At 36.4% G+C, this 17,307-nt stretch overlaps 1 long non-coding RNA gene across 1 annotated transcript; it reads left to right on the top strand.

The window, feature by feature from the left end:
* The first annotated feature begins 2,020 nt into the window (after positions 1-2,020).
* LOC112824977 (uncharacterized) lies at positions 2,021-15,312 on the top strand. The gene is made up of 4 exons (XR_003208581.2): positions 2,021-2,335; positions 2,452-2,548; positions 4,534-4,586; positions 15,248-15,312. It is a non-coding gene; the product is annotated as an uncharacterized lncRNA (long non-coding RNA).
* Positions 15,313-17,307: the final 1,995 nt, after the last annotated feature.

Raw genomic sequence — 17,307 nt, forward strand, 5'->3', positions numbered from 1 at the left:
GGGTTTGGAGTAACAGGGGTTGGCTAGTAAGAATTAAAAAGAACTCTAACAAATTTGGAAATGGAACATATAAGGAACAGTTAGCACCCAAAGGCTGAGATAAGGTATCCACAAAAGAGTCTCCCCCTGCAGCGACACCTGAGATCCAGACTTTGTGGGAGAGAAAATAATCCTGGCTCACTGGAAGGGTAGTTGTTGTGGTGAAACTTAGAGGAAATATGTCCTTCAGAACTTGCCAGCAATCACTCTTTTGGTGATTATCTGGGGAAAGCTATTCTTGGGGAACTGTGTCACCAGAGGCACTGTACTGTGAGACTGCCCACGGGGTGTGCTGGGGAAGCTTCGGATCCCTGAGTGCTACTGATTACTGCCCTGCAGAAGTCTAGTGCTGGAGAAGCTACTTATTTTAAAAATGTAGGTTTTATTATTCAGGTATGGTGAGGTCAGTGGATCAGGAGATGATGGCCATCGAAAAAAATGGTTTGTTATACTCATACATCCGAGAGGAGGGGACATATCATGGGGGGAACACCAGTGTCGGTTGAGAAGCAAAGAGAGAGAAGAAAATGTGGTAAGAACATTTACTGTTGTTTCCAAGGGAAGGTAAAGGCAAGGCAGGGTAAGCAGGCTTATGATTGGCTAGTTTGAATAATTTCAATAGCGTCTGGGACATAGGGTCTGTCCCTAGTTGTCTGATACCTGGCACAGGGATGATTAGGGCAGGTGGATAGTGGCTCAAGAGTGTGAGCCTGGTAGAAGAAATCCTTAGGGATATGGGCTCTGGATTAGTCACTATGCATATGAAAGAAGCTCTTGCAGACAAGTTGTTTGCTTTCTATAGGAATTAGCTAACCCTGGGAGGGGCAATCTCTCCAGTGTCAGCAAGGCCCCAGTGTGTCAAAGCATCAGTATAGAAAATAAAAGGCATGGTTAATATACAAACCGCCACTGTAGAAGGTGGGCACTTGGGAAGCTGCCTGCACTGTTAGAATCAGATCAGCTTGCCCTCACTGTAGTAACCAGGTACCAGAGAAGCTGTGCACTGTAAAAGTCTTCTAAGACAGCACACTGGAAAACCCCCACCTGCAATATCTTTCCAGCCTCTTTTACTGACAAAGCTTAACATCAGTCCCTCTGGTAAACATAAAATCTTCAAAGGGCTCATCTATATTTTTGCAGAACAGGTAATGAAATGTGGATTTGGAGCTAAAAGGCAATATACATCTATGTTCAATTGTTGATTTTGATATCTGAATGTCTCTATTCACATCAATTCAACACATTATTTTGGAATCTCATTCAGTGAATCAAGATGGAGTTGAATGTTCCTTTGGATCTGTCCCAAGCTGGACTGAGATAGTTGGTCCTTTACACCCCTGCATTGATCTGTCATTGGATATAGCTGTCCAAGAATTGTCAAAACTGAGGCAGTGCCTGGCATATAATAGGTGCTTGAGAAATAAGTCTTGAATGTATGTTATTATTAATATTATCATTTTTTAAAATAATTCAATCGAATTCTTGCTGTGTCCTTATGTGAAAATTTCCCTCACTCCCTTTGGGAAGCAGGACTTCTAAATCTACAATGGGCAGAACTGCAAGCACAGATAGCACAAATTCCCAAGTGGGTCTGTGGAAGTGACCACTGGTGAGTGGAACTATTCCTGCTACTATCGTTTCACTGCTGTTGGATTCATCTATTCTTCCTACTGGGAGTAGTGACACATAAAGGTCTTTAATTTAAAGTGTATACTTCTTTATTGCAGTGTCCCATTTCCATAATGTGTCATCTTCAAACTACCACTTTAGCTATGACTTTAACAGGCTGTTCCACTGTTCTGTCAGGCTATCAGCTTTTGGATGGTGTGGTATGTGATAGAATCTTTGCTCATGGTCCCACTCTGGAATCTTCTTTGTTCTAAAATGTGTTTCCTTCTCTGATGTCATAATCATGTGGGACCTCATGCAAGTAAATCCTGTAGACAATAGACAAAAACATACCAGGGTAGCTATTTTTTCCTGTCAGAGTGAATTTCTGGTTGTCCCTACCTGGGTAGAAGAGGTCCAATGTGGTCAACTTGCCATTCACTGTCTTGTTATACAATCCTTAAGGGATTGTACTAAATAAGGAACTCAACATTAGTCTTTGTTTCTGGACGATTGTATTCAGGGTCCCATGTATAAGTTTCATCTCCACCTCAAAGGCCACTTTATACTCAGGTGCCCATTGTGCCAGCATTAGAGTGATCAATGGAAAGGCTTGACAAACTACAAAGGGACAAATCATTCTGTCTGCGGAGTTGTTTAGCACCTCTTCTCTGGTGAATACTCTCTGGTGGGTATGAGTGTGTGCTACATAGATCTTCATACTTCATTCCCACTTCTGTATGTACATTCACACATCTCTACGCCAGAATTTCTTGTCTCTGACATTATTTTTTCTCTTTCCAGGCCCCTGATCAGCCAGGCAAGCCATTGTCCCTGCCCATGATTTCATGGATCTCCTAATCTAAAGCCACTTCTTGTTTCAAACAAAATGGATGACCAGGTACACTGCACAGATTTTTTCACTGGAGGATCCCAAAATGCCTTACATGGTTTAAATCCATTTGAATATATTAGTTCATAGGCACCCAGAAATAAAGCTACTTAAACTTCAGACTAGATCCCTTGGAGAGCTTTCTCTTGCTCTGAGCTTCATGAGTTTGGCATTTGAGCTTTATTTGGAATAGTCCCCCATTGGATTCTGCTTTCAGTCAACCAAATAGGCAAACAATTTAAATCAGTCCCAATTCTATATGTTAGCACTCTGAATCACAACCCATAAGGATGCCCATATCAATAAATCCAGTCCAACTTAAAATTAGTATCTTCTGTATTCATTCAAGATCCCTCAGGATCAAGTTCCTCCCATATTCTCCTAGCATTTGATAGTAGAGTGCAAAATTTAAGACTGGATATTTGTAGAAGTAAGCATAAGGATATGGCCCACGCTATGTCAGCTTGCAATTCCAGAACTGCCAAAGCATAGTAGTTCTTAATTGAGGATAAGTTTGCCACTACCTTCTTCCCCAGGATTGACAATGTCTGGAGACATTTTTGGTTGTCACAACTACAGAGGTGCTAGTAGTAGCAACTGGATAGAGGTCAGGGATACTGCTAAAGATCCTACAATGCACACAGCAGCTTCCACACAAGCCTGCACAATTATCTGTCCAAAATATCAACAGTGCTGAGGTTGAGAAACCTGCTAGACTCAGAGAAGTAGCCATGCTAGAGTAGAGAAAACCCACTGTGGAGGGGACAGATGATGTACCTTTGCCAAAAGATGGGTTAATTGATGGCTGTAAGCCAGGGGTGACAAAAAGAAAAGCCATTACAGAACTAGGCTCACTGATGACAAAAAGGGGATGACAGAACCCACCTAGTGGTTATTGCCCACTCCCTGAATGTATAATTAGAATAGACTAGAAATACATAGTAGTTGGTACAACCCCACATTGGGTCCTTGGTTTGTGGGTTAAGAGCTATCATTGTTCTGTATTTCCATAACCCTTTACACATCACTTTGCTCTCCTGTAAAATCTAGTTAATTAATAGGGAATAAAGATGGTTGTAGTTAGAAAAGAACCAACATTCAGCAACTATTATAGGGATATAAGTAACTAAAATTTCCCACTAAAATTTTCAAAGATTCCCTTGAATTAGCAGATATCATCAGCAGTGATGTAGCTTCACCTTTTTTCTCGTTCATAATGATTTGGGTCTCTCATTTAGATGGATCCAGAAAAATAACAATTTGTTTTGTTTTAGGCACAAGTATGTCAAAATAACACAACAGAACAATAACGGAAATGACAACAACAAAAATGAACTTGGGCTCTGCTTATCTATCTATGTACCAAACATATAATAATATTCTTTTGCTTTCTGTCCTTGGGTACAGGCTGAAAACACAAGCCTATATTCCCAATCCAAATCACTTAACTGCTATCTAGAGAGTAAAAGGTTCAGAATTTTATACCTAAAAATGGTCTAAAGTTTTATTTTACAAATAAATTGAGTCTCAGGAAACTGAAATTATTTCCCCAAGGTCAAATGGTGTTTTAGTTGGCTATAATTTAGAGTTCTGTATTCCCATTTAATGCTATTTCCATGAAATAACAAAATGATAAGTCCAGGGATAGTCAAAATAATTTGAGTTAATTAAAAGTCATGCTATGTAATTCTAATTTCAATGGACTTTATTTACTTGGGTCTAAACATATTTCTAGCCCCAAATTAAGACATCCATATTAAATATATGCTATATGCTTCATGAGACTAACCAATTTATATGACATCCCTAAGACTCCTTTTGTTTCAAATGTAATTTTCAACTTTCAGCAGAAGATCTCGAGAATCTAAGGATGGATATCTAGGTTTTATTTCCATTATCATTGATAACATACATAATCTTGATAAATTGATTTGTTCTTTCTGCTTCTGTTTCCATACTAATAACTCTGCTTTTTTTTCCCCACCTCATCACAGTGGGATGCAGATGGATAAAAACACAGAAGTGTTGTTGATGTGAAGACAAAGTGGTAAGAGATAAAGGTTTTAAATAGAATTTTCGTGGTGTATAATTTAAGAGTAACAGCATTGGGCTACATAGTGACTAAGTACATTTGAGCCAGATACTTGGTGGAGAAGAGGTAAAGGAAGAATAAAGAATAATAGAGTGTGTTGGAGAATTTTTAAGTCCTAAGGGCTTATGCTATAATTCTTTTTTTTTCTATTTATAAAGAGAACTACTTTCTTGTGCAGCCATTTGTCCCAAGGTCTTCAATTCTCATCCAATTCAGGAAAGACAAAGGATTATTCTCTGAGTTTCACTGTACAAAGAAAAATGAGGTGAATGCTAAAAAATATAATTTCATAGATACTGTCCAAAAGCAACTTCATATTATGAATTTGAATCTCCTAAGATATAAATAATATAGTCTCATTTTTATCATAAACTTTTTTCTTACACCATCCAAAATGTTGCAGATTGGGACTTCAAATAAGATGAAGAATCTCAGCAAAGCCTAATATTTCACTTATTACAAGGTTGTATATCAAAAGCTTTCTCTGTTCTAGCTAATGTAGTTCTCGCTTATACTTTACATCTTATACTGTATTAGTTCTAAATTTCTTTCTGTTTACTGTTTCATTTTCTTTTGATAAATATTTATCATTTTCTGAACCAAAAATATATGCATCTATTCAACAAATATTTATTGAACACCTTTAAGCCACAAAACTAGCTCCTAAGGATCAGAAGAGAATGGTTCCTAACCTTGAGTATCTTATATGAAATAACAAAAGTAAACTAAATATATAACTTGGTTCAGCAGCTCAATCCATGCAATCAGGTGATTGAATGGGGACTCAAAACTATTTACTATATTTTGAATTTTCAAGTAACCAATTACTTTATCTAAAAAGATATTTCACTAAAATTACTTAAACAGCCGAGTGACAAAGGATCATTTTAAGGAAATTCTATATTTTACTTTCCTCATATAATATAAATCCTGAATATATATCCAGTTTTTAAATCATTAATCCCATTCCTCAAATAAATTAAATTGAAAACTCTTCTTTCATATTTGTAATGAAAGATTTATGATTTTAAAAATCACTTATGTGATTTTGTATTTATCCTATTGTGTGACTGATTAAATTATATTGTGGCAGAAGAAAATACTTTATGAGACTTAAGTCTTTTCAAATTTATTGAAACATCTTATGGTGCAGTTAAAAGAATGTTTATTCTACAACATAAGGGTATGGTCAAAGTGATTTATAGTATTATTAAAATACTTTAGTTAGGTAGGTAGTTATTGAACAAACATATACTTAGAGATGGATGCTAAAATCTCTAAATATGATTTTGGATTAGTCAATTTCTACTTTGAGCTCTGTCAAATTTTGCTTTATCTTTGTAAAAAATGAACGCTTCTATCATTTTACATTCTCTCTGTTCTTTATATTTCAAGTACATCTTTTGTAGACAAAATGTAGTAGAGTCTTGTTTTTTATTTGTTTGTTTCTTTTTTGAATATTAGGTCTCACTTCTTAATCCAGTCTAACAAACATATCAATTTGTCTAATGTACTTGTACTTGAAGTTCAAAAAAGAGAGTGTAAAGAGACTGGGAAAGAAAAATATTTGAAAAAAAATTATATTGTCTCACAGATCACAGTTTTTCTGTTCATTTTATTTTCAAACTTTTTTCCCTCTCTATTCTTCATATTAGACAGTTGCTATTGATTTTCCCTCAGGTTTATTGCCCTTGCCTTCTGTCCTTTCCAATATAATACTAAGACCACACAATGGATTTTTAGATTTCAGATACTGTAATTTTTAGTTCTAGAATTTCCAACTTGAGTCTTTTTTAAAAAGTTCCAATTTATCCTCTGAGATTCCTCTCTGGTTCACTTATAATAATTATTTTCTTTAAGCTAGTCACTGAACATATCTATTAGCTGTTTTAAAGTTCAAGTCTGCTAATTCTAATATCTGGGTGATCTCATGGTCTGGATCTATTGATTGCCTTCTATCCTAATTGCGGATCACTTGTTTTCCTGTTTCTTTGCACAGTCGCTAATCTTTTTTACTGGACACTGAACATTGTGGGTGATACATTGTACAGACATTGGATACTGTTATATTCCTCTGAAAAGTGGTAATTAATCTTCTGGCATGGAATTAAATTACTGACTGAAGCTTTGGTTTTACATTTTGTTAGAAAGGATCAGTTTAAGTTTTGCCCTTAGTCTTAAGGAAAATTCTTAGTTCTAAGACACAGAATTATGTGATGGTGTGCACCATCTTAGGTTTCAGCAGAAACCCCTCTAATCTAGTACATTTCAAATTCAGATCCCCTGTAGTGAGCAGCACCCACTTAACATTTTTTGCTTTATAGTTTTAGTTCCATGCATGATTTCTTATAGTCTTTCTTGCTCATGCAGTTAAAAGTTCAGCCAAAGATATGAGGGAGTTATATGAAAATTTACAGGTTTCTATGTCTGTGGATCCCTACTTTCCTGGATTAATCTCAATTTTCAGCTGTCTGGTAACCCCAAAGTCTGTCCCTCTTACACTACACCTCAAAACAATAACACCACAGCTTTCTGTTTGATCTTTAAAGTTTTCCTGAACATTGTTGGACTAGGTAAGGCTCAAGAAAAACACAACAACAACAACATATAAGCATTTAACTCACCCAGTGAAATTCTTTTTTTCAAGGGTCAACTTCCCTCAAGTTTCTGCCTGGTTTGTGTCAGTTTCCAACGCTTTCAATAATTTTTTTTTAAATACAATTGGTCCATATTTAATTGTTATTTGCAGGAGAGTTAATTTCATCTAAGTCATTAGACATTACTGAAAATGACAAGTTTTGGAACTGCATTCCTTGGAAACACAGGGAGTCCCTGGGAAGGTCACAAACAGCTGCAAATGATGATAGAGAATTTAGGCTGGTGGAGTCTCATCTTCCTATTGCTGTTTCAGAAAGCCAGTCTCTTTTTTTTATGTCTTATTTTATTCATAATTGTTGTTTCTTGTAAGACTCTGTTTAGAAAATAAAATCTGCTAAGAGTAATTTGGGAAATCACTAAAGCAGGCCATTTATTCAATAGATTTTGAGTAATATCATGACATGTGCTGTACCAGACTTTGAATTTTAACCTTAGTCAATAACTAATGATAAAGTTTATGGTAAAATTTTTAGTAACTTCATCTATTCTGTTTTTTTTTTATGCAAACTTCTTTATTCATACATCTATGATACTGAAATGAGTAGTACTCCCAGGTAGAAAAAAGTAACTTTATTTCAACATTTTGCTAAGGTGTGTAATTTATATATTTTTTGGCCATCAAAAATTTTGACTGAAATTGTTATTTAGAGTCCTCTCACTCCAGATTCCTAGTAATAGGGATAATTAAAGTATTTTGAATCTCCTGAAGTTGAGAATATGACAAAAAGAACAATTAAGGGGCACCTGGGTGGCTCAGTCATTAAGCGTCTGCCTTCGGCTCAGGTCATGATCCCAGGGTCCTGGGATCGAGCCCCACATAGGGCTCCCTGCTCCACAGGAAGCCTGCTTCTCCCCCTGCTTGTGCTCCCTCTCTCACTGTGTCTCTCTCTGTCAAATAAATAAATAAAATATTTTTTAAAAAAAGAACAATTAAAATAAAGTCACTATGGAGTAAATACAATAACTATTTTATTTTATAATCACTTTAAGCATCTTTACATAAGATAGCAGTAAATACTATGTAGGGGAGTTAGGATATCGGAGTAGTAGGAGTACCTTATGCTTGCCTCATCCCTCAAACACAGCTAGATAATTATCAAATCATTCTGAACACCCAGGAAATTATTCTGAGGACTGAGAGAACAAAGTGCACAACTAGAGGGGGAAAGAGGTCACTTATGGAAAGTGGGAGGGGCTGTGATGTGACTGCGGGGAGAAAAGAACTGCAGGTGCTGCAGAGGGGTGATCACAGAGAGAGGAGAGAGAGGGAGAGAGAGATAAAGCAGCACATAGGGGATTGCACAAGAAAAACAATACCCCAAAACCACTGACTGGGTCAACAAGGGGGCTGATTATCACAAGGTTTTACAAGCAGCAGAACAGAAAGTCTGAAGTTTAGAAATCCACACTATCACTAGGGTTGAGGCTGGTGGGCATAGTGGTGCTTCTGCAGAGAAGGAGGGCAGAGGCCTGGGAGTGGACAGAGTGCTCTCAGAATCCCCTGGGCCATGCTGGGAGAGCTAGTTCCCCTTCTTGGAGTGCATTTGGGAGAGATGGCACTTCCTCTCATGCAACAAAAGAGCCAGCAGGTGCCATTGAGCTGCCCCATTCATTATCATATGAGCAGAGATGCTCACTGAGGGCGGCTGACCTGGATGCCAGCTTTTTGCTATGCTTTACTATAAATTTCAAGCCTCTGCACAGTCAGGCAACTCCTTTTCTGGGACAAACCGGTATCAGTGACAGTGTGGTGAGTACTCCCCCAGAGTATCAGCATGGGTCTACACCTTGTGGGTCCCTAAAATTTGGAGTTTTGAAACCCAGCTATGCACCTGAGATAAAACACAGGAGCCCTGCACCACTGCTGGCCAGGCAGATGGCAAGGACGCAGACAGGGTGAAGGCAGGGATCTGAAGGAATCCTAGGACACAAGAGGGGAGATTTTTTTTGGCCTTCTGTGGGCTTCTTTGAGAAAAGCATAGAAGAAACCAGAGAGACCCTTACTGCAGAAATAAAAGACCTAAAAACTAGTCAGGCCAAAATAAAAAATGCTATAACCAAGATGCAAAACCAACTGTATGCATGTAATGACTACAAGGATGGAAGAATCAGAGGAACAAATAAGTGATATAGAAGATAAAAGCATGGAAAATAATGAGGCTGAAATGAGGAGGGAAAGAAAAATATTGGCTCACAAATGTAGATTGAAGGAATGCAGTGACTCCATAAACCATAATAACATTTGTATCACGGGAATCCCAGAAGATAGGAAAAAAGGGACAGAAGGTTTCTTTGAGCAAACTATAGCTGAAGACTTCCCTAATCTGGGGAAAGAAACAGAGATCCAAATCCAGGAGGCATAGAGAACTCCCATCAAAATCAAAAGCCAGCAACACCAATACATATAATAGTAAAATTTGCAAAATACAGAGATAAGGAAAGAATCCTGAAAGCAGCAAGGGAAAAGAAATCCCTAATAAGGGAAGACAAATCAGGTTAGAAGCAGATCTCTCCACAGAAACCGGACAGGCCAGAAGAGAGTGGCATGAATGGGAAAGAGTGTGCTGAATGGGAAAAATATGCAGCCAAGAATACTTTATCCAGCAAGGCTGTGACTCAGAATAGAAGGAAAGATAAAGAGTTTCCCAGACAAAAACACTGAAGGAGTTCATGATCGCTAAATCAGCCCTTCAAAAAATGTTAAAGGGGACTCTTTGAGTGAGAAAGAAAAACCAAAAGCAACAAAGACTAGAAAGTACCAGAGATCACCAGAAACACTGACCTTACAGGTTATACAATAGCACTCAATTCATATCTATCAATAATCACTCTGAATGTAAATGGACTAAATGCTCCAATCAAAAGACATATACGGTAACAGAATAGTTAAAAAAACAAGACCCATCTATATGCTGCCTATAAGAGACTCATTTTAGAACTAAAGACGTCTCCAGATTGAAAGTGAGGGGACAGAGAACAATCTATCATGCTAATGGATATCAAAAGAAAGCCAGAGTAGCCATATTTATATCAGACAAAATAGATTTTAAACCAAAGACTAATAAGAGATGAAGAAGGGCACTATATCATAATAAAGGGTCTATCCAACAGGAATATCTAACAATTGTAAATATTTATGCCCCCAACATGTGAGCACCCAAATATATAAAACAATTAATAACAAACATAAAGAAACTCATTGATAATAATACAATAATGGTCGAGGACCTTACCTCCACACTTACAGCAATGGAGAGATCATCAAAGCAGAAAATCAACAAAGAAACAATGGCTTTGAATGACACACTGGACCAGATAGACTTAACAGATATATTCAGAACATTTCATCCTAAAGCAGCAGAATACACATTTGAGTGCACACAGAGCATTCTCCAGGATAGACCACATACTGGGTCACAAATCAAGCCTCAATAAATACAAAAAGATTGAAATCATAATACCATGTATATTTTCAGACTATAATGCTATGAAACTTGAAGTCAACCACAAAAAAAATTTGGAAAGACCACAAATACATGGAGGTTAAAGAACATCCTACTGAAGATTGAATGGGTTAATCAGGAAATTAAGGAAGAAATGAAAAGTACATGGAAGCAAATGAAAATGAAAACATAACAGTCCAGAACCTTTGGGATGCAGCAAAGTTTGTCATAAGAAGGAAGTGTATAGCAATACAGGCTTACCTCAAGAAGAAAAGCCTCAAATACACAACCTAATCTTAACCTGAAGGAGCTAGAAAAGGAACAGCAAAAGCCCAAAGCTGGCAGAATAAGGGAAATAATAAAGACTAGAGCAGAAATAAATGATATGGAAACAAACAAAAAACAGAACGGATCAACAAAACTAAGAGTTGGTTCTTTGAAAGAATTAATAAAATTGATAACCCCCTAGTCAGACTTACACAAAAGAGAAGAAAAGAGAAAGAACCCCAATAAATAAAATCAAGAGGAGAGATCACAACCAACATCACAGAAATACAAAATTTTTAAGAGAATATTATGAAAAATTATATGCCAACAAATTGGGCAATCTGGACGATATGGATACATTCTTAGAAACAAGGAGACTACCAAAACTGAAACAGGAAGAAATAGAAAATTTGAACAGACCCATAACCAGCAAAGAAGTTGAATCAGTAATCAAAAATCTCCCAACAAAAACGTCCAGGGCCAGACGACTTCCCAGGGGAATTCTACCAGACATGTAAAGAAGAGTTAATACCTATTCTCAAACTGTTTCAAAAAATAGAAATGGAAGGAAAATTTCTAAACTCATTCTACAAGGCCAGATTTACCTTGATTTCATAAGGTAAATGTGATGAACATGGATGCAAAATTTCTCAACAAGATACTAGCAAACTGAATCCAACGGCACATTTAAAGAATTATTCACCATGATTATGTGGGATTTATTCCTGGGCTACAGACGTGGTTCAATATTCACAAATCAATCAACGTGATACAACACATTAATAAAAGAAAGGATCAGAGCCATACAATCCTTTCAATAGATGCAGAAAAAGCATTTCACAAAATACAGCATCCTTTTTTGATAAAATATGTCAACAAAGTAGGGATAGAGGGAACATACCTCAACATCAGAAAGACCATATAAAAAAGACCCACAGTTAATATCATCTTCAATGGGGAAAAACTGAGAGCATTTTCTCTATGGTCAGGAATAAGACAGGGATGTCCACTTTCACCACTGCTATTTAAGATAGTACTGGAAGTCCTAGCCTCAGTAATCAGACAACAAAAAGAAACAAAAGGCATCCAAATTGGCAAGGAAGAGGTCAAACTTTCACTTTTCCACAGACAACATGATACTCTATGTAGAAAAACCAAAGACCACCAAAAATTTGCTAGAACTGATACACAAATTCAGCAAAGTTGCAGGAAAAAAAATCAATGTACAGAAATCTGTTGCATTTCTATATACCAATAATAAAGCAGCAGAAAGAGAAATCAAGGAATTGATCCCATTTACAATTACACCAAACACTGTAAGATACTTAGGAATATACTTAACCAAAGAGGAAAAAGATCTGTACTCTAAGAAGTATAAAACACGTATGAAAGAAATTGTAGAAGAAACAAAGAAATGGAAAAATATTTCATGCTCATGGATTGGAAGAACAAATATTGTTAAAATGTCTCTACTACCCAAAGCAATCTACACATTGAATTCAATACCTATCAAAATACCAACAGCATTTTTCATAGAGCTAGAACAAACAATCCTAAAATTTTTATGGAACCACAAATTTTTATGGCTATTTTGTGAATAGCCAAAGCAATCTTGAAAAAGCGAAGCAAAGCAGGAGGCATCACTACTTCAGACTTCAAGCTATATTACAAAGCTGTAATCATCAAGACAGTATGGTACTGGCACAAAAACAAACACATAGATCAATGGAACAGAAGAAAATCCAGAAATGAACACACAACTATATCGTCAACTGATCTGGAACAAAGCAGGAAAGAATATCCAGTGGAAACAAGACAGTCTCTTCAACAAATGGTGTTGGGAAAACTGGACAGCTACATGCAGAAAAATGAAACTGGACCACTTTCTTAAGCCATACACAAAAATAAATTCAAAATGGATGAAATACCTAAATAAATGTAAGACAAGAAACTATCAAAATCCTAATGTGGAACACAGCAACCTCTTTGACCTTGGCTGTAGCAATTTCTTACTAGACACATTGCTGGAGGCAAGGGAAACAAAAGAAAAATGAAATATTGGGACTTCATCAAGATAAAATATTTCTACACAGCAAAGAAAACAATCAACAAAACTTTGAAAAAGCCTATGGAATGGGAGAAGATATTTGCAAATAACTTTATCTGATAAAGGGTTAGTATCCAAAATCTATAAAGAACTTACCAAACTCAACATCCAAAAAAACAAATAATCCAGTCAAGAAATGGGCAGAAGACATGAATAGACATTTTTCCAAAGAAGATATCTAGTTGGCCAACAGACACACGAAAAGATGCTCAACATCATTCATCATGAGGGAAATACAAATCCAAAGCACCATCAGATACCTCCTCACACCTGTCAGAATGGCTAAAATTAACAACACAGGAAACAGCAGTTGCTGGTGAGGATGCAGAGAAAGGGGTACCCTCTTACATTGTTGGTGGGCATACAGACTGGTGCAGCCATTCTGGAACACAGTATGGAGGTTCCTCAAAAAGTTAAAAATAGTACAGCCCTACAACCCAGCAATTGTACTACTAGGTATTTACCCAAAGGATACAAAAATGCTGATTTGAAGGGGCATGTGCATCCTGATGTTTATAGCAGCATTATCAATAATAGGCAAACTATAGAAAGAGCCCAAATATCCATCAAGTGATGAATGGGTAAAGAAAACATGGTGTGTGTGTGTGTGTGTGTGTGTGTGTGTGTGTGTGTGTGTGTGTGTATAATGGAATATTACTCAGCTCTCAAAAAAGAATGAAATCTTGCCATTTGCAATGATGTGGTTGGAGTTAGAGTGTATTATGCTAAGCAAAATAAGTCAGTCAGAGAAAGACAAATACCATATGATTTCATTCATATGTGGAATCTAAGAAATGAAAGAGATGAACATGGGGAAAGGAAAAAAAAGAAGAGAGGGAAGCAAACCATATAAGACTTTTAACTATAGAGAACAAACTGAGTTGGGTGGGGAATGGGCTAAATGGATAATGGGTATTACGGAGGGCACTTGAGTTGAATACTGGGTATTATATGTAAGTGAGGAATCACTAAGTTCTACTCCTGAAACCAATATTACACTGTATGTAAACTAACTAGAATTTAAATAAAAATTTGAAAAAAATACTACTATATACTGTAAAATATAAAATATTTTATATATATCATTGTGCTCTGTTGGTGGGAATGCAAACTGGTGCAGCCATTGTGGAATAGAGTATGGAGGTTCCTCAAAATTAAAAAAAGAGAACTACCCTAACAATCTAGTAATTGCACTACTGGGTATTTACCCAAAGAATATAAAAACACTAATTCAAAGGGATATATGCACTCTTATGTTCACTGCAGCATTATTTACAATAGCCAAATTATGGAAGCAACCCAAGTGTCCATTGATAGATGACATATATATATTATTCAGCCATAAAAAAGAATGAAGTCTTGCCCTTTGCACTGATGTGGATGGAGTTAGAGTATATTATGTTAAGTGACATAAGTCAGTCAGAGAAAGACAAAACCCATATGGTTTCACTCATATGTGCAATTTAAGAAACAAACTAAGGAAAAAAAAAAGACAAACCAAGAAGCCGATTCTTTTTTTTTTTTTTTAAGATTTTATTTATCTATTTGACAGAGGGAGACACAGCGAGAGAGGGAACACAAGCAGGGGGAGTGGGAGGGGGAGAAGCAGGCTTCCCGCCGAGCAGGGAGCCCGACGTGGGGCTCAATCCCAGGACCCTGGGATCATGACCTGAACCAAAGGCAGACGCTTAACGACTGAGCCACCCAGGCACCCCCCGATTCTTAACTATAGAGAAAAAACATAATTACTAGAGGGTAGGTTGGTGGGGAGAGAGTGAAATAGGTGAAGGGGACTAGGAGCACACTTATCATGATGAACACTGAGTGATGTGTGGAATTGTTGAATCACTATATTGTACACCTGAAACTAATATAACACTGTATGTTAACTATAATGGAATTAAATTAAAAAATAATAAAAATGAAAGAGTAGATCTTGAAAGTTCTCATTAAAAGAAAAAAATTGTTAACTATATATGGTGTTGGGTGTTAACTAGACTTAAGGTGATCATTTAACAATATATACAAATATTAAATCACTATGTTGTATACCTGAAACTATATCAATTATACCTCAAAAAAAACCCAACAAGATAGCCTAATTCTGACCTTAAATATAATCTTTTTGTTACCTCAACTAGATGTACAGACAGAGAAATCATTTCATCTAACTCCTTTAATTAATATGTAATTTAAAATGGACCAGACAGTTTATGTGAATTTTCTCAGATTGAAACAAGATCCAGTAAGAAACAGGACCAGACCCAGGTAACCAGACTCTACTTGTTTTCATTTCAATTCACTTCACTGCACTGCAAAGTAAATAACTCAACTTGGTTTTCTTTAAATATGCCACTTTACAAAAAATCAGTTCATACCAATATTGACTGTAAATTTGTTGTTATGGAGAACACATTGCAATTGTCCAAATGAGACTGAACACAAAAATTCAGTAGAGTTGGCTAGAGGTGAATTTAATTATCAAGTTTATTAAACAGTTGAAACCTAACACACTAACAGGAAATTAAAAAATAGATAAAAAAATGTTGAGGATTTGTACGAACATTTCCCAATTTCCCTTGGAATTATCTTGTCCTCAAAGGAACAGTATCTTATTGCCGTTCATTTTTTCCTAGAGTGCTTATTCAGCATTAAGACAAGAATTATGTTTGTATAGTAATATATCATCAAGACCACTGGATACACATTTAAACTTATATAAATACATACCTACACACATACATTTTTCCAATTTTAAATTCTATAACCGCTAAGGGATTCATAATGGTGCAGAATTACTCAGAGTATACACCTAGATTAAAAGACAAACCACACATTCCATAGAGTCTAAATCTAAGAGTGTCTCATAGTAATATCATTCCTGAATGTTGTTTTAGAAGCTTCTGCCAGATCTGAGGTCTGGAACTTGTTACACATACAAGCATGATACACAGGAAAAAAATAAACAAGTGAGCTAAATTTTTAACCACGGCAAGGAACAAAAATTGCCAGCACAATTTCAACCCAAAAAGCACTGAAAGGCTCTTTTATGTCTAAACACCATCTAGGGGAAGGGAGGCAGAGGTAGAGGATGGAATAAATGCATCTTTGGATCAGTTGCAAACATTAGCTTTTTTGGATAACTTATGCTTTCGTGGTGATGTGACCTGATAAAACAGATTGACTCTAAATTCTGTAAACAGTCTTTTCTTCTGGAACATAGTGCTTATTCTACAGGGGCATTCTTGCTCCATCATTTATTTGAACCAATCTTTATCTCATAAACATCAGTAACAAAAAAGATGCTTGTGGGTGTAGCTGTGAGAAATAGTCCATTTGAGAACTAGTGACAGAATTATTCAGGGAAGGATCTGTCTTTTCCTGAGTAGTACTTCTATGAGTCCTGTTCAGTTAGGAAAAGATAGACTCTAGGCCTCTCACAAGGGTGAGGTGTGCTGGATTGATTAAAACAAACAAACAAACAAACAAACAAACTCACCAAATATCTCTCCGTAATAAAGTTAGAATAATTCAAGATTTCCCAAGGCTGCTCATAAAGGAATGACATCACCTGAGGACCTGAAGCAGTTGGAACTGGTGAGAAGCACAGGTAAGGAGAAGGTCCAGCAAGATGGTAGGGATGTGGGGCCTAAGAAAAAGAGTGAGATAGTCACAGCTGTGGGTGTAGCCCAAATATTTTGGACACATGTGTCCAATTTTTAATGTAAGTGTGGTAGATAGTTGTGCTGTGCTCTGCTTTGTACACTTAAAAGTAACCCTCCATTTTACATACTCTTCAACCTCTACTCCTTTCTCATAAAATTCAATTAAAAATACCTTGTATAAATGCAACTTAAGAATAAAAGAAAAGATTGCACCAAAAACTAATGATGTAATATATGGTGATTAACATAACAATAAAAAATTAAAAAAAAAGAATAAAAGAAAAGAAAATATCCTATGATTGGGTCCATGCAGCATAAAGAGAAGAAAAGGCTGCTAAGACTATTTCAGGCAAAGCAAGAAATGACAGTAAGTCAAATGACTTGACTAGAAGACACATAACAACCATTTGGTGAGATGGTGGGTAGTATGTCCTACTATTGGCAGAAGGAAATTTTGATACCTTCTTCTTAAAGTCAATCAAGGGAAATGAAAAAAATAAAACAGGATATGAGAAGTGCCAGAATGGCAGGAGGGT

The sequence above is a fragment of the Callorhinus ursinus genome, unplaced genomic scaffold (assembly GCF_003265705.2).
Source record: "Callorhinus ursinus isolate GAN/ISIS: 27379988/994484 unplaced genomic scaffold, GSC_fseal_2.0 scaffold12, whole genome shotgun sequence".
Lineage (NCBI taxonomy): Eukaryota > Metazoa > Chordata > Mammalia > Carnivora > Otariidae > Callorhinus > Callorhinus ursinus.